Here is an 18,410-nt window from a genome sequence, read left to right on the forward strand (position 1 = left end):
AGCAAGTTGAAATGCATCGTAAGAACCGGTGCCCCCGCTATTGGGGCTTATTGTTCACATCCTATCACGAAGCATACGGCATCTTCCAAGTTATATACTCTCTATATTGAAGCTACTTTTAAAGCTCTTTTAGAACATATATGAAATAGGTATTCACCCCATCCTAGCCTGCAGAATATTATAAAAATACCCAAATTTAGCGTTTTAAAATTATTGACTTTTTTAGGAAAAAGTGAACGGAATCGCAGATTTGCAGCCATAAGCTGGATTTGATTTTAATGCATTCTGGGAAGTCCAAAGAAAGTCGTAGTAGAGGTCCCTAGCTGATACTTTGAGAAACTTTTTTTGTATGGAACATTTTGTATGAAATAATTTTTATTTTTTCATCGGGTCATTTTAGAATGTTTTACTACCTATTTTTCGCATGTTTCGAAAGTCCTTGAAATAAGCGTTGCGTTGCGTTGCGTTGCGTTGTAACGGAGTATTTCGTAGATTGCATACTGATAGTTGTCATGTATATTCTTTACCTTTCTTACCCCAATTGCTTATGGATTTCCATTTGGGATTCAATAGAAATCCAATTGGGGGTCCAAAATGATAAAACATGAAAGCTATCATTGCCGGCCACGCCCATCTTCTCCGTTACTAGGAAAGGGAAGGAAATGATGATATGACATCTACTTAACGAGAGGCCAGCGACTCACCGACGCCCTCATAGATGTCAAGGAATTGGATGGTGGGTAGGGTATGTGGTTTAGGAGTATCATTATAAGCAAATGATAGAGAATTTGTGGAAATACGTTGGGAGTGACTTTGCTAAGAAATTTATGTCACTCCATTATCCTTGCCGATGATTTTCCTCGGATGGGGCGAAGGTATTAGCCTTGCCCTGGCTAATAGCCTAGGTTTAAGCGCCTTTGCTCGCTCTCTGAAACGAAAAAGAGCAAAAAGAAATTAAATTCCCCTTCCCCCCTGACATGATAATGATTTTGATCAACACATAAATTCTAAGTGGATGAATTAATGATCAAACGGCTGCAAACAAGCCTCTACAGAAGCAAACCCACCTCAATACGACAGGCAGAAGCACATGTTTGTGACTCAAACGCGATCGACTGCTGCTCAACTTCGATACACATAGTTGGGTAGAGAGAAAAGATGCGAAATATTGCCAAAGCAGGATTCGATGGATACGGGGAACTGACCCATATGCCACCGTTATTAGCTGGCATAGAAAACCTCCATATGACGTCGCTCAAAAAATGAATTAGACTTCAAGAGGTTGATAATACACATTTTTAGATTTCAAATAAAATAAAATTACAAATAAAAAAATTACAAAAAGATAAATAATTGGGTAATGTTTTTTGATCATTTTTTATTGTTATAATAAGTAAAGATTGCATACAATTTTGCGTTAGTTTAATTTCTTCATATTTCATAAGGAGTTTAATACTGTTTTCATGGGGTTGCTCAATCTGCCTCACGACATGATGAAAATGATCACAATGAACAAGTATGTAGGGTATTCAATTTTTTACTTTTTGCCAATTTTTGCGAATATGCACATCTAATGTTATTAGCAATGACGTGTGGATTATTTTTTAACTGGAGGCCACCAAGAGGCGGGTGAAGTCAAAACAATTTCCCACTCGAGAAACTTCCTGGGAAAGGCAGGGATTTAAATTTCACTATTAACCTCCGCAATACCCCGAGAACAAAATTAGAACTACACCACACTACACGCTCTTTTGGTAGAGATCTAGGGCCACTCATTGGCCATTGGTGGCACTCGATACAAGTATTTGAACATTATTACGTACCTGAATGGACACCATCTTACCAATACTGGACAACTTATACGGATTAATCCCCGGAAGAACAAGCAGAACGTTAGATCGTCTTAGGTGCAGCATTACAAAGCATCAACCTTGGTTTCAACTTTTACACGAAATTGTTCGAGCTATTTATAACTATCAACTGGAACATTTTGTCTTTCATCTTGTTTCACTTCACGGTACAGCTTATTTAGACTTCAAATTTATCGTTTCTTTTGATAGATATCACTTATTTTGACAAAGATTTTTTTCCGCAGAAGCAAAACACGTCAATCATCTAACGCGACATACTTCGATCGTCATTTCGAAAGTCCTTGAAATAAGCTTTCAGAAACTTTCTCAAGAGTTGAAAAAGAGTTATTGTAGCCGAAGATATTGGCAGTTGAACAATGCATTGGTTTTTCACCATCCAAAAACTGTCTGGTTCTGATGTCTGTATCTTGATAACCAAAAGACTGATATTCTGGGTTTAATGCTCCAAAGCATTAGCTTTTAGTAGGTCTACTTAAAATATGAATAGGAGAAAGTCGATTTTTTGATTTTCGGCCACCTGATTCCCCATAGTGGGCTGTACGGATTTTGATGAGCTACAGAAATAAAAACTGAGCAATACGTAACCAATGCAGCATCCCACGTAATATTCACCGGTGCAGCCAGTGTTCTACAAGCAATAGCAAAAGGTGAATTTAGGCATCCCTGGATTCAGCAAGTCGTAGCCAGTCTGGCAGATAAGCCCGTTATACTATGTTGGATCCCGTCCCACGTTGGAATTCCTAGCAACGACAAGCGGACCGTTTATCCAAAATTGGAAAATCCGGAGAAGAGCTGCTCTGCAAAATACCAGCCGATGATGGAATACGAGAATGTAAGCGTAAAATTGAGGACCCTTTCATTGGCAGACCACATGGGGAAGAAGCAATGGTTTTTTGCTGTCAATAAAGAATACAACTGATGTCTGGACAGACTGACATTTAGCAACAGAAAGGAGAGAATCAAGCAGACTACGTATTAGGGTGTCCCAAAAAAAATCGATTTTCGAAAAGTCATGGTGCTCAACCCTAAAATGAAAGATATACCTGTCTGGATAATTTTTGTAGAACAAACAGAATTTCTAAAAAATCGTTTAGAGGTCGCGCCAGATCAATTTATGAAAAAAGCTTTGCTTAGGTAAAAATCAAATATTGGGTCCTTTCACAATTTTTTCAGGGTCACCCATTCGTTTTATATTTTTTCATTTTTCTGTGGATCTTTGCCCATATTCTCCATGAATTAGTTTTTGGTATTGTGCGTTTTTACAGTCTGCAGAACTTTTTGAATATCGAAAAATACACATTTTTTTGACGCATTTTCGCAGTTACTTCATCCGAGCACAAAAAATAATGTTTTCTCGTTCGGAAAAACTTAGATACTACAAAGAGCTATTTATAACGAGTACTTTTATAAAAAAATATCCAAGAAATGTTGTTCTGGGGCTGAGATATTGCAGTTTTAGTAAATAGTTAAAAAGTGTACAAATTCGATACTTTTTCTTTACATGTTTTAATTTCATCAAGATTGCACCAATATTTTAATTTAAATTTAAAAAAAATCAAAAGCAAATAAATGGGAATATTTTCTAGGTAACATAGCTTTTTTTCCGATGGAGTTGGTTACCTGAATTACAGGATTTGGTTGGAGTATATGGATGGAGCCAGTTTTAAAATGATATCACACCCAACAGTTAATATGTAGCAATATACAAGTAATCAGGTTTACTATGATCTCTTGACACTTCAAGAGTGACGCAAATTTTAACGCCACATGTTAGAGTACAAAAGTAAGCATGCTGAGACCGTAGAGCATCGTCTCAGTTCAGCTTGTGCGATGATAGTAGTGACGACACATGTTTACGGTCAAACTAAATGTTTACATATGTGCTGAGCCTACCTTGTTTTTTGTATGCCGTGAAAAGCATCCTATGATTGAATCAAAACAGATAAGGAGATCATAGTAAACCTGATTACTTGTATATTGCTACATATTAACTGTTGGGTGTGATATCATTTTATAACTGGCTCCATCCATATACTCCAACCAAATCCTGTAATTCAGGTAACCAACTCCATCGGAAAGAAACGCTATGTTACCTAGAAAATATTCCCATTTATTTGCTTTTGATTTTTTTTAAATTTAAATTAAAATATTGGTGCAATCTTGATGGAATTATAACATGTAAAGAAAAAGTATCGAATTTGTACACTTTTTGACTATTTACTAAACCTGCAATATCTCAGCCCCAGAACAACATTTCTTGGATATTTTTTTATGAAAATACTCGTTATAAATAGCTCTTTGTAGTATCTAAGTTTTTCCGAACGAGAAAAAAAATTTTTTTGTGCTCGGATGAAGTAACTGCGAAAATTCGCAAAAAAATGTGTATTTTTCGATATTTAAAAAGTTCTGCAGACTGTAAAAACGCACAATACCAAAAACTAATTCATGGAGAATATGGGCAAAGATCCACAGAAAAATGAAAAAATATAAAACGAATGGGTGACCCTGAAAAAAAATTGTGAAAGGACCCAATGTTTGATTTTTTACCTAAAAAAAGCTCATTTTTCAAAAATCGATCTGGCGCGACCTCTAAACGATTTTTCAGAAATTCGGTTTGTTCTACAAAAATTATCCAGGCAGGTATATCTTTCATTTCAGGGTTGAGCACCATGACTTTTCGAACATCGATTTTTTTTGGGACACCCTACTACGTACACGGTTACTGGCTAAAACCCATTAATGGGTACTATGGTACCCATTTTCGTCAAAACCGCCACTACTCATTAAATGAGTAAAACCGGTTTACTCATTAATGGGTAAATCATGTTTCTGTCAAAAGATGGGTATTATTTTACCCATCGGCCGCAATAAATTTTCTAGCAAAATGGGTGAATAAATACCCACTTTTCTGAAGTAAATTGCCGATAATTAATGTCCTAATTATTTTGTGCAGAACTTTTTCCAATAAATAAAAATAAGGTTAGAATACATTTTTATTCGCCAAATATAATCATTATGCACAATTATGTTAAAATCATAATTCTTTATCCAAACAGCGCTTGATGGCCTCATCCAGGATGGCATCTCCGGAAGATTGTGTCAAACAGTCGACCCGCATTTTGTGTGGTTTTTTAACTATAGACCAGGTTCCAGAATAATTTTACCTGTGATTAAGTGAAATTTCAAAGAATTAACCGATTTATTTGATAATTAAGGAGACTTACCGGTTTTCCATTATGCCCCGGTAGCATCAGGAAGAAATGTAGAAAAGTTGTTTCTTTAGGCTCCAGAATTCCACTAACGAAGACCTTAAAGCAGTTTAGAAATAGTAAAAGTAAACATTATATATAAACTGTAATCTTTCACTTACGTCTAAGCGGGAACTCGTTGCTTTAATTCTCCTTGCGAAAAAACGGGACAGCACTTGAAATTTTTACATCTACTTTTTCACCCATTAATGGGTGAAAAAAATGCACATTTTTTCCATCCGAACAAATAAAGATCATGGGTATTTTTTCACCCATTTGTCAGTTTTAAAAATTACCCCCTTTTTGACAGCCCCATGGACCTCCAAAAAATGTATACTTTTTTACCCATTAATGGGTTTTAGCCAGTAACCGTGTATAGGACACACACGTGTCACACATCAATATCTGTTCAATAAAGAAACGAATATGTGCCGAACATGTGGAGAACCACTGACCGTCCCACACATTTTGATAAATTGTAGAGCTTTTGATCAGAAAAGGAAAAGAATTGAATGTAGTTTAGGAACTAAAGTTAGGGAAATTTTGTGCAACGATCCTAACGAAGAGAAGAAATTATTGAAATTTATTAGAGAAACCGACCTTATAGAAATGACTTAATACTACATAGTATATGTCAAAAAGCAATTTTGTTAACATCTATATTATACTAGTTTATTTGTGGACGCAATAGCGCCCGTGGCAAGTGTTTTTTTTTTTTTTTAATATAAACGGTCCATTAATTCATTCATTAAAAAAATCGAAAATTTCAACGTCTGTTGTCTGTGATATTTTTCATTAAATGATGTGTCTGATTGTCTAAGGTTGTCACTGGTTTTGTCTTCTGCATCTGATAGTAAAAAAGAATTGAAGTGTCAAATATTTTATTTTTTGTGAGAATTTCCCCGCGTGCTGCGTCTTTCTTTTGTTAGCTAGTCACCAGACAGACAAACAGGGCTATTATATATATGTAGTATAGTATACTAGTCGACCCGGCAGACGTTGTCCTGCATAGTAGGCGCAAATGCGCGCTGTGAACTGCCCATGCGAAATTTCATACGAATCTTAATTTTAGTTTCACGAATTAATCAACTTTACTAATGATTTTCGTATGAGGAAATATCATGTAAACCCGTCGGAAACTATAACGAACGTTTCTGCTGAAGGAATGAAGATAATCCATCGAGCCGTTTTCGAGTTATGCGGATACGAACACAGACCATTTCATTTTTATTATATAGAACAGCGGTTCTCAACCTTTTTCTTGATAGGTACCCCTTCGAACTTTTGCATTAATTGAGGTACCCCCTATGATTTTTTGCTGTAAGTAAAAATAATCGTTACTCTTCAAGTATATGGAAAATAGACCTGAAAACTAACGGAATATATGGCTCTCCATAAACTCTCTGAAATTGTTTTTTTTAATCTTCCCAATTAAAATTAAGTTTTTACATCGAGGGACTGACTGTAGGGACTGTTTTGACTATTGAAGGCTTCCGAGCCTTTTGGAAGTAGGATTCCGCGCCTCTTCCGAGAGAACCTTCCAAGCCTCTTGAAGATAGGCTTCCGAGTCTCTTGAAAGGCGGCAGCCACTTAAAAGCCGGCGAGCAACTTAAAAGGAGGCGTCCGAGCATCTTGAAAAGAAGCCTCTAAGTTGCTTTAAGGTATGCTTTCAAGCCTCTTGAAAAAAAGAATTCCGAGCCCCTTGAAGAGAGGGTTCCGAGCTTCTCGAAACAAGGCTTCTACCCCATCAAGGGAGGCTTCCGAGCGTTTTGAAAGTAGGCTTCCGAACCTCTTGAAAAGAGGCTTCCGAGCCTCTTGAAAGGAGGCTTCCGAGCTTCTTGAAAGGAGGGTTCCGAGCCTCCTGAAAGGAGGGTTCCGAGCCTCTTGAAAGGGAGCTTCCAAGCTTCTTGAAGGAGGCTTCCGAGCCTCTTGAAAAAAAGGGCTTCCGAGTCTCTTGAAAGGAGGTTTCCGAGCCTCTTGAAAAAAGTCTTCCGAGCCTCTTGAAAGGTGACTTCTGCGCCTCTTAAAAGGAGGCTTCCGAGCCTCTTGAAAGGAGGTTTTCGAGCCTCTTGAAAGGAGGCTTTCGAGCCTCTTGAAAGGAGGTTTTCGAGCCTCTTGAAAGGAGGCTTCCAAGCCTCTTGAAAGGAGGCTTCCAAGCCTCTTGAAAGGAGGCTTCCAAGCCTCTTGAAAGGAGGCTTCCAAGCCTCTTGAAAGGAGGCTTCCAAGCCTCTTGAAAGGAGGCTTTCGAGCCTCTTGAAAGGAGGCTTTCGAGCCTCTTGAAAAAAGGCTTTCGAGCCTCTTGAAAAAAGGCTTTCGAGCCTCTTGAAAGGAGGCTTTCGAGCCTCTTGAAAGGAGGTTTCCGAGCATCTTGAAAGGAGGCTGAGGCCTCTTGAAAGGAGGCTTTCGAGGCCTCTTGAAAGGAGGCTTTGAGGCCTCTTGAAGGAGGCTTTGAGCTCTTGAAAGGAGGCTTTCCAGGCCTCTTGAAAGGAGGCTTGAGGCCTCTTGAAAGGAGGCTTTGAGCCTCTTGAAAGGAGGCTTGAGGCCTCTTGAAAGGAGGCTTTGAGGCCTTTGAAAGGAGGCTTGAGGCCTCTTGAAAGGAGGCTTTCAGGCCTCTTGAAAGGAGGCTTTCGAGGCCTCTTGAAAGGAGGCTTTCCAGGCCTCTTGAAAGGAGGCTTTGAGGCCTCTTGAAAGGAGGCTTGAGCCTCTTGAAAGGAGGCTTTGAGGCCTCTTGAAAGGAGGCTTCCAGGCCTCTTGAAAGGAGGCTTCCAGGCCTCTTGAAAGGAGGCTTCCGGGCCTCTTGAAAGGAGGCTTTCGAGCCTCTTGAAAGGAGGCTTTCGAGCCTCTTGAAAGGAGGCTTTCGAGCCTCTTGAAAGGAGGCTTTCGAGCCTCTTGAAAGGAGGCTTTCGAGCCTCTTGAAAGGAGGCTTTCGAGCCTCTTGAAAGGAGGCTTTCGAGCCTCTTGAAAGGAGGCTTCCAAGCTTTTTGAAAGGAGGCTTCCGGCCCTCTTGAAAGGAGGCTTCCGAGCCTCTGGAAAGGAGGCTTCCGAGCCTCTTGAAAGGAGGCTTCCGAGCCTCTTGAAAGGAGGCTTCCGAGCCTCTTGAAAGGAGGCTTCCGAGCCTCTTGAAAGGAGGCTTCCGAGCGTATTGATAAGTGGCTTTCGAGCCTCTTGAAAAAAGGCTTCCGAGCCTCTTGAAAGGTGGCTTCTGCGCCTCTTGAAAGGAGGCTTCTGAGCCTCTTGAAAGGAGGCTTCCGAGCCTCTTGAAAGAAGGCTTCCGGGCCTCTTGAAAGGAGGCTTCCGAGCTTCTTGAAAGACCTTACGAGCCATTTTATGGAAGGATTCCGGAAGGCTTCGAGCCTTTTGAAAGAAGACATCGAGCTTTTTGAAAGAAAAAGCAGAAACAAAAATTATAGAAAAAAGCTTGGCTTTCAGGCCTCTTAAAAGAAAGTTTTCGAACCTCTTAAAATGAGGCTTTCGGGTCACTTGAAAGGAGGCCTCCGGGTCACTTGAAAGGAGGCTTCCGAGCTGCTTGGAAGGAGGCTTCCGTGAAGCGTAGAAGGATTCTTCCAATTCTCTTGCAACGAAGCAACTGAGCTTTTCGGGGAAAAGTTTTCATGTCCCAAATGGAGGCTTTCAAATTTGTAGACGCTAGATTACATTCTGTTGTAGCCTGGTAGATTTCATAGAAGATTTTTAAAATTTGTTCATTCGAGGTTTTGCCCTTTTGATGTTTTCGTCTCACAACCCTTTATCCATTGTACTGATTGTGGAGGTCAGGATTCAATAGGCCATGATCTACTGATCGCCATGCATATTATGTACAAGACAAAGTTTAAAAATAAAAATAATATACAAAATTGTCAAAACTTTATCAATAAGTTTTGATTAAAATTGTAATTAATCCGCCATTAAGCATTTCGAGGTACCCCATGGGTTCGGCGAAGGTACCCACAGGGGTACATGTACCCCAGGTTGAGAACCGCTGATATAGAAGATTTACCATGTAATTATGAGTAAATAAAATTAACTAAAGGGCGAATAATCAATATAAAGGTTAAAGCCCAAAAAAAAATCCAGAGGAATTCCTGGAGGAATATCCGGAAGCATTATTTTAGAAATATCCGGATGAATTTTTGGTGGAATATCCGAAAGAATTCCTGAATGAATATCCGTTCGAACTCCTGAAGGAATATTTGAAGCAACTCCGGAGGAATTCCTGGAGGAGTATCCGAAAGAATTCTTAGATAAATATTTTGTTTGTTTTATTTGTAGTATTTATTTGTATTTATCTTGTTTGTCTTATTCATCTTATTTGTCTTGTTTGTCTTATTTGTCTTATTTGTCTTATTTGTGTTATTTGTCTTGTCTTACTTATCTTATCTTATTTGCCTTGTCCTATTTGTCTCGTTTTTTATTTTATTTCAATTTTTAAACATATTTGGTGAATTTTTGTTTGCAAATGTGAATGCGCTATGTTCTAGTGTCACGATAGATACAAAATTGATCGCTGTCATCGCTCCTTCCTTGTCATGCGTCACGAGTTGGCTGCTCTCTCAACATGGTAATTTTTTAATTAAAAAATTTAATTTGAAAAACTAGGTTGAAGTAAAAAGACTTTCCTACAAAATTTTATGCAGTTGCATATACTTTTCATTACATCAAAATGATCGTTGGAAAATTTCAAAGCTTTTGTCAGTTGGGCATTGTAAAAATCAGTTCTTTTATGTCTCAAATTATTGGAGAGGGGTACTGAGAAGCAAAAAATTCAATTCTGGAACAGTTCAGTATTTAGAGCTTAATTCAAGTTTAGAAAATAGTAGTCCTCGAAATTTTCTACGAATATTCCATGGTAGATTCCAAAGATATTGTCAGTGGGGATAAGCGAAATTATTTTCCAATTCCGAGTTACAGACATTATAGTTTGAAAACAGCGCTCTACCGCGAAAAAGCTCCCCTCAAACCTTAATCTAATCGCTAGAATGTCGGACAGTAATCCGGTGAAAATGGTTCACGACAACGATCGGATGGGCACTATAAGACGAGGTGCACAGCGAGCAAGGTGGATCGATCAGGTGGAAGACAATTTGCGGACCCTCCACAGACTGGCGACGTGCAGTCATGGACCGAGCCGAATGGAGAAGTCTTTTATGCACTGAACAGATCACTCTGGCCTAAGTTTTAGAAAATGAAAATAAATAAAATAATATCTGAGTTTCGTTAGTAATAACATGTCCTTTTCGGACCTCATCTCTATATAGACGTGGAACTGGCCGACTTCAGATAACGTCGTCGGTCGGACAGCGCAGTTAGGCAAAGGATGATGAATGATGAATCAACGGACATGTATTACATTCTGCTCTTGAAGCTCGATGTCAACCACAAATACCGTAAAAATATTTGAATTAAACACATAAATTTAATTTGAACTTTTAAGGAGCATAGCTGTGTTGGACGCCTATTCCTAGATGAGAACTCACCACTTCGTAACCCATGATTTATGTGTCAGCAATTAGTGTCCAATTATAAACTCAGATCTAAAGGACACAATTAAACCTGAAAAACATTTGATTAGTCCACTAATTTGTATCTCGAAGTCACCATTCGATAAGTATTTAGCATTCAACCGAGTGATGGCAGATGATTTGATTCAGTATTTAGTTATTAATTCCACTTCACATATGACAGAACTTTCTTTAACTTAAACTAACTGCATAAGAATGTATACTCGTGATCATATTCCAATCCAATGTGCCTATATACACGCTCGGTGACGTAGGAAATTAACAACAGCATCACCCTCTGCTACATCCCCGGTTCCCATCATCCTACTATGCTGGGGATCTAAAGTCAATTAAGCTCTCCCTTTAGCAAACTAGCCTTTATTGGATTTCTGCCACGAGCTTTCGCTCCGTCCAGTCCATAACGGTCGATGTTTAAAGTACGTTAAATCCCTGGTCCTCAAAGTCATCGTTTGCTCTACCTTCTCTGAAGCAGAGGAACCGCACCCGGGAGATAATTGGGGGAAATTCCCCAAGGGAAAAATTTATCCTGCATTCTATTCTCACTTGTGACTTCGGAAGGGGGAAAAGTTATTGGCCATTCCGATACAAGTTCGCCTAGAGAAGAAGATGGTTTTATTGTTTTCCAATATTACTTCTAGACCGGGCCGTGCAGCCAGTCAGAGCAGCGGCGAGAATGGCTGAGAAAAAGCCATTTATTTTTGTTTGGCCAAGGGCCATAACCGTCACCAGCTAATGGACGTTCATTAATTTGTGAGCATGTCATTTCTCGAAGGAGCCGGAATAGGCCGTTAATATTCACAAACTACCATTTGTTTGCACACTGAAAGCTTTTCCTCCGGACTCGGACCAAGGGCAAAAAAAAAGTTTTAGGACGCCGAAATTGGGCGCAATTCCGTGTATCATCAAATACTTTAAGGTGAAGCTGATTTAAATCCAATTCGTTGATGTACTCGCTGAGGGAATCCAAACGGTTTAAAGAAAAATAATCATATATGTATATATAAAACGAGCACTTACGCACATAGTCGGTTATAACTAGCGGTATCATATGCTTTCGATAGAGAAATAGTGGAACTATTGACAAAGGAATATTACTTGCTGTGTGAGTTCGAGGCAAGCAGAAATGAGATCCACCGCCCAAAGTTTGTCCAAAGGAAAAAAACACATTTACTAACCTTGCCTTATTTACTCTCATATTCAATGCCCCCTCGCAAGATACTGTAAACCGATCTCATTGCGCACTTTGAACATTTGGACGTTTTTTTATCGTATTGATTCCCTCACGATAATTCCTTAACTTGGTTCCTATGGAGAAGAGGCCACTTTTCATTCAGTTTTTTATGATCATTTTTTGACGCCTCAAATTTTATGATTTTGCGGAATAAGTATACAAATTTTTATCATTTTTTATCCACACGTTCCAAAGTAGAAGTGAGCTCTTCCCAAAAAAAAATGTAATAGATGAAATCTCATCCTATTGGCAATCTAATGAAAAAGCATGTATAGAGAAGAGCTAGAAAAAATATTGCTGCTCGACGTAGAAAAATGTTGGAACTATGTCCAGTAGTAGTCATTTGAAGCTGGAAATGCTTTTCGATGTCAGTTTTTTATTCTGAGTTGCTCTTCCAGCTTGCTACATTTAATAGACACCAGTAGTGTAGCTACTGTTTAACACGACAATAAAAAGTAATTCATTGAGATATGGATGCCGTGAGCATTGGTCGTAGTTGAGAGCTACGAAGCTCCAATAAAAACCTGATGTTATTCCCCTGTTCAGTTCCACATCACGGATCTTTAAATCTACCTCCAGCATGCCCCATTCAGAGTGGCCTCCGTTCTTCTCGATGAATATCCATTTTTCCGTTTTCTCTTACGATTCCGACTCCAACCGCAAACATTTACACCACTGGTTAGCGAGCTATCGGAGTGCAAAAAAGCTGAAGCAACTCATGGAAAACAGATTCTCTGATGAGAAGTTGGTTGCCGCAAAAACCACCTTTCATGCTGGTTAGCACTGGAACCACAGCAGCATTTTTTCCCTCGCTTTCCCAATGGTAGTGAAACAAAGATCCCGTAATGAGGGAAAAATCTTCACATATTAAAATGAAAAGCACAATAGAAATTAAATAGTATGAAATACACAGAATGAAAAATTGCAGAAATTAATGAAATCGACATAAAACAATGAAAGAAAAGAAACAAGCTATAAAATAAGCAGAATAAGCACGAGCCATTATGTTTATTTATCACGTTTTGTAATTTTTGGAGAGTAGCTGAAGGTAAATGGGAACTGAAAACCGATTTAATCCATTAGATTTACATAGCGATCATTAGAAAAAAGATCTTTGCTGAATTCGAGTATACCAAAAAATTAAAAAATCTTTAAAAAAAGGTTAAACTGGAATAGAGATACGATACTTTGCGTTTTAATTAGTGGATGATTCCTGGATTCTACGGATGTCTCCTACGAATAGAACGATTTGTCCGGAAATGGATAATTTCCCCTCGGGATACCTAATTTTATGTCTTTGGTTAGAGTTGTTAAAATGTTCAACGAACATTTCTTTTTTGTTATGGTGCATCAAGTTCTAACCATTTTCTAAGCCCCCAACGAATAAAAGGATTCAAGACCTGTGCTCGAGTAAGCGGTTTTCGTTCGCGGCACCCGAACGATCATCCACCAAGCATAAAGCACTTTGGAAAATGCGAATCGAAGTGCTTTCAGAATATTAAGAACGAGGGAGAGAAAAAATCATGCTGTATTCACTTATGTCGCAGCCCCCAGAGCCATCCGATGGTGCAACTATGGAAAACTTTATCCTACATTTAATTTTACTTTGACACTGGAATAAACAAATTCGTCGCTAATTCATAGCTTCAAGTTTACTGGGCACTTAAGAAAGCAATTTGGAACTTCTCGCTCTAGACTAGATGAGGCAAGATGAGGCAAGCAACTTTCCAAAATTGTCATTTGTTCGGACTAATGAAACTTTTCTGTGACTGCAAGCAATCACAGTAAGCGAGAAGATTCCGTAGGGCAAACAGTTCCCAGGCAGAAAAAATAAAATAAAAATATCCTCCTAATAGTAATAGAGCCTTTCTCGTGTTAGCCAACCTGTCAGTACTCATGTGGCTTCAAATAATGTTTTCATAATGACTTCCAAATGCAGCAATCAATCGTGATGAAATGGCAAAGGAGTATAGGATTTTGACTTCCCCAGCATTTCATAGCAAAATCGTTTTTGGAGTGAATCCAACGGCCTTCCAGTACAACTTTGTTACACGAGAAAGGCAACATTAGTAAGCGTTTACTTTGATGCTCATCGAAACACTCGCTCGTGTCATATCAATTAAAGTGCCATCAAACTGTTTGCTTTGATGCCAGATATTTGTCTTTATTAAGATCAATTAATTAGGTGTGTTTGAAATGTGCACAAATATTTAGATGATTGGAGCGGGCCTCCAGTTAATTCAATAAGGCAACATAGCAATCAATTTATGTAATGGATTTATATTGAAATTTGTGAGTTCCTGGATTTGCTGATGCATTGAAAACCACGATTTTTCTTTCATCGTACAATTGTTGAAATAAAACAGATGCATTAGGGCTGCACCAGAATGATTTTCAAACAAGTAGAACGACTGCTTGATGTGGTACTCAAAACTGCACCGCAGCAGAACGATTTCACTGCGCCTGTTTTTGCGTCGTAGCGATCGTTGGAATGGAATCCATCAACACACTATGGAAAAAATAGGTAATCCTCCTACCAGTGATGGTGCCTTTCTCGTGTGATGTAAAATGAGAAAAACATATAAGAGAGGCAAATTTCTGAAAAAATAGGTTTCAATTTTTTCCAAGGGTCTATCGGGCCAACTTTTAATAGAAAACAAAAAAAAATGCCTTCCTCGTATTTTTAACTTTATTTAGGTGTTTTTTTAATCCTAAAATTAAGTTCAACACTGTAAGGAAGGGAATCAGACATTTTTGTGACACACATACAGACATCACCACAACCCGTAGAGCTGTCAAAAGTTCGTTTTTAGAGTGATCTTATAACCCTAACGTATACCACTTAGTATGCAAGAATGGCAGAATTCCACAGTCTCATGGATTTTTTGTAAAATTCAGCATCCATTCAATTTAATATGTGAAGTACACTGGAGTCGGTTACGCGGGGGATACGTTCCGCGTAAATCAAAACCGAGTAAAAAACGACTTCACTAAAAATTGTTTTTTCTTGTAGTTTTCGCGTGTTTCCGAACCTTCTTTAAAAACCGCGTAAAAAAAATTTGAAAAAAAAACGTTTAAATCCCGAAAAAAACGACTTTCAATTTAAAAAAAAAAACGGTGTTCGCTATTTTCACGCGTAATCAAAGGTCTATCGACCTGTTTCAAATATGGTGCGTGCTCTTTCTGGTACATAGAATAAAATGTGAATGAAGAATAACTTCTTGGCCATCCGAGAAATTCCTGGAGTAAGGCCTTTTGGATCTGCACGCGTAACCAAAGGTCTGTCGACCTGTTTCAAATATGGTGCATGCACAGGAGAGCGACATCGGACTCCGAGACCGACTGCCACAGCAGCTGCTGGACAGATGCACAGTGGTTAAGATTCAAATGTGTTGCTTGCGTGGCTTCTCCTTGTTTTCCTCTCCGATGAGGAGAGGAGGTCCAGCCATAACGTGATTACATGCTTGCTTTTTGCTGGCGCAGATGGACACTTTGGTAACTTATCGCATTCCTGCGCCTTGTGCCCTTCCCAACCACAATGACGACGCAGGTTGCTACGGTCTGGGCCCTTAAAGTCGTAAGACTTATGTCCCGACTCTAAGCACCAATAGTACCAGTCCAGTTTGCTTATGGGCTTACTGACCAGCCGATTTTAACATCTCTCGCTTCATTAACTAGGGTAGGCTAGCTGCGTGCCAAATAGACGACCTTTGTACCGCACTGCTCTCTGACGGCAGAGACGACATCGTCCGCGTTCGTGACCTCGTCCAGTTGCTTGCACTGGAAGGTCACTTCCGTCGCCTGTATCGACGTCGGCGTACTTATGCTTATCGGTTTTGAGCAGCAAGGCCTCTTCTCTGTCCTTAATTTTCTTTGCGGGTAGAGATGCGCTTGACTTCCGCTTTGAGCTACTGAACAGCTGCCAGGGATTTTCGTCCCTTGTGCCGATGGCACTGGCCGGCAGGTACCCTTTTGCGGGCCGGCGACTTGTGTTTGGTTGGTGCCTTTCGCTTCTTTTGGCCGAGAAGTCGCCTTCTCGGGTCAACGCCCTTCGGGCATCACTACATGCCGATCTGCTCCGTCAAGACGACGTTTGGCCTACTGTCGCCTACTGCTTGGCTTTGCTCTGAGCACCTTCGCCGGTTTGCTGCCTGAGCCGTTGTTGGTTAGGCGCAACATTTTCCTCGTTGGCCGTCAGGGCGAAATCAATCCCCTCTTCTGCCATAGTCGACGTTCCAAGGAAGGAGAAGGCCTCAGTTGTGGCACCTTTGTTGGCCTTCTCGCTTCTCCCGGGTGGCTGATAAAAGCGTCCTATTCTTGTCTTACGACTCGAACGCCAGCAGGGTCTGTTTCAGTTCATTAATGATGTTCTGCCTTTCGCTTGCGAACTCAATAATATTATCGAGTTACTCGACGACCACCCACATCCCGGGTAGTGGTCTAAATATTGTACCCAAATCGGAAAGTAGATTATAGACACTGTAGGTTCTATAGCCGAGCTGAGGCGAAGACGAGGGTAGTCAAACGAACTCTCAACTAGTGTAGCTAAACGAGCATGACGCCACGATTGCAATCCAAGCAATGAAACGTGTGACGTCGAATTCGCGTAGTACACTTCTCCCTTCTCACTTCTCAAATCTCCCATCTTTATCTCATTTTTTCACATTTTACATCTCACTTCTCACTTTTCATTTCTCGCGTCTAACTTCTCACTTCTCGATTCTCACTTCTCACTTCTAAACGTTTTGCTTCTCACCTCTCACATCATTCATCACACACCTCACTTCTCTCTTCTAACTTCCCTCTTGTCCCTTCTCACTTCTCACATCTTACAAATTGCTTATTATTTCTCACTCTTCACTTCTCATGACTCACTTCTCTCCATTGGTTTCTCGGCTTCCACTTATCATTTCTCGTTTCTCACTTCTCACATCTTACATCTCCCTTCTCGTATTGAATTTCTCACTTTTCAATTTCACTTCACATTTGTCGCTTCCAACCCATTTCTCGGCTCTCACTTATCACTTCTCGTTTCTCACTTCTTGCTTCTCACATCTTACACCTCACTTCTCGTATCGAATTTCTCACTTCTCACTTATAGCTTCTCATTTCTCGGCTCTCACTTATCACTTCTCGTTTCTCACTTCTCATTTTTCAAATCTCACATATTTATCTCATTTCTCACTTCACACTATTCACTTCTCGCCTCTCACTTCTGACTTCCCGCGTCTCACTTTTCATTTCTCACTTCTCGCTCCCCACTTCTTACCTCTCACTTCTCGTTTCTTACTTCTCACTTCTAATTTCTCATTTCTGCCATCCCACTTCTCCCTTCTTGTATCTCACTTCTTACATCTTACATTTTACTTCTCACTTCTCCTTTCTCACTTCTGATTTCCCACATCTTACTTCTCACTATTTACTTCTCACTTTTCACTTTTCAAAAATCACTTTCCACTGTTCACCTTTTACTTCTCACTACTCGCATATTATTCCTTACTTCACACTTCGCAAATTTCACATTTCGCTTTTCGCTACCGTTTTTTTACTTATAATTTCTCCTTCCCTATTTCTCACTTCTCACTTCGCACATCTCACTTCTCATCCACTTTTTACTTTTTCCTTCTCGCTTCTCATTTTTTGCTTCTCGGGTCACTCCACGCGTTTCTTACTTCTCACTATTCACTTCTTACTCCTCACTTCTCACTTTACACTACTTACTTCACACTTCTCATTTTTCACTACGTACTTCCTACTTCTCTCTTCTCGTTCTCACTTTTTCTATCTTAAATCTCACTTATCGTATCTAATCTCTCATTTGTCACTTCTCACTTATCACTTCTCACTTTCCTTTTTTTACTTACCGCTTCTCGCTTCTCAGTTTTCCCTCCTCACATATCACATGTTCATCTCATTACTCACTTCTCACTATTCACTTCTCGGCTCTCACTTGTAACTTCTCATTTCATCCTTCTTATTTATCACTTCTCGCTCTCTCACTTCACTCTCCTCACTTCTCCCTTCTTGCTTCTCACTTCTTACAAATTATTTCTCATTTCTCACTTATCACTTCTCACATCTCACAAATTATATCTCACTTCTCATTTCTCACATATCACTTCTCAGTTCTCACTTGTCACCTCTCACATCTCACTTCTTACTATTCACTTCTCGCTTCTCAGTTCTCACTTCCTCACTTCTCACTTCACACTTCTCGCTTTTTACTTCTCACTTCTCCCTTCTCACTTCTCATTCGGCCTAACGACTGTGGCCAAATGACCTTCGGGACTGACGACCTTCGCTCTAATGACCCAGCATCCCATTAAATATTCGAAGTGGTTTCCTTGAAAAGGACTTATATTTTTTTGAAAACCGAAAAAATCCGAAATCCGAGTAAAAACGACTTTTGCAAAAATCGATAAAAAATCAACTTTTTATAATTTTCAAGTGATTTCAAGACTTTTTTGAAAAATCGCGTAAAAATTTAAAACCGCAAAAAAAAAAACGCGTAAATCCGCGTAAAAAAAAGTCGCGTAAAAAG

At 39.5% G+C, this 18,410-nt stretch overlaps 1 protein-coding gene and 1 long non-coding RNA gene across 3 annotated transcripts in view; one reads left to right on the forward strand and one right to left on the reverse strand.

Moving 5' to 3' along the window:
- Nucleotides 1-18,410, forward strand: part of LOC134220742 (tyramine receptor 1) — a 171,774-nt gene that overhangs the window by 128,876 nt on the left and 24,488 nt on the right. The gene's annotated exons all lie outside the window — the stretch shown is intronic.
- LOC134228038 (uncharacterized) lies at nt 4,847-5,393 on the reverse strand. The gene is made up of 3 exons (XR_009983823.1): nt 5,242-5,393; nt 5,096-5,179; nt 4,847-5,035 (listed from the first exon to the last, which is right to left on the reverse strand). It is a non-coding gene; the product is annotated as an uncharacterized LOC134228038 (long non-coding RNA).

Source organism: Armigeres subalbatus, chromosome 3 (genome assembly GCF_024139115.2).
Source record: "Armigeres subalbatus isolate Guangzhou_Male chromosome 3, GZ_Asu_2, whole genome shotgun sequence".
Classification (NCBI taxonomy): Eukaryota; Metazoa; Arthropoda; class Insecta; order Diptera; family Culicidae; genus Armigeres; species Armigeres subalbatus.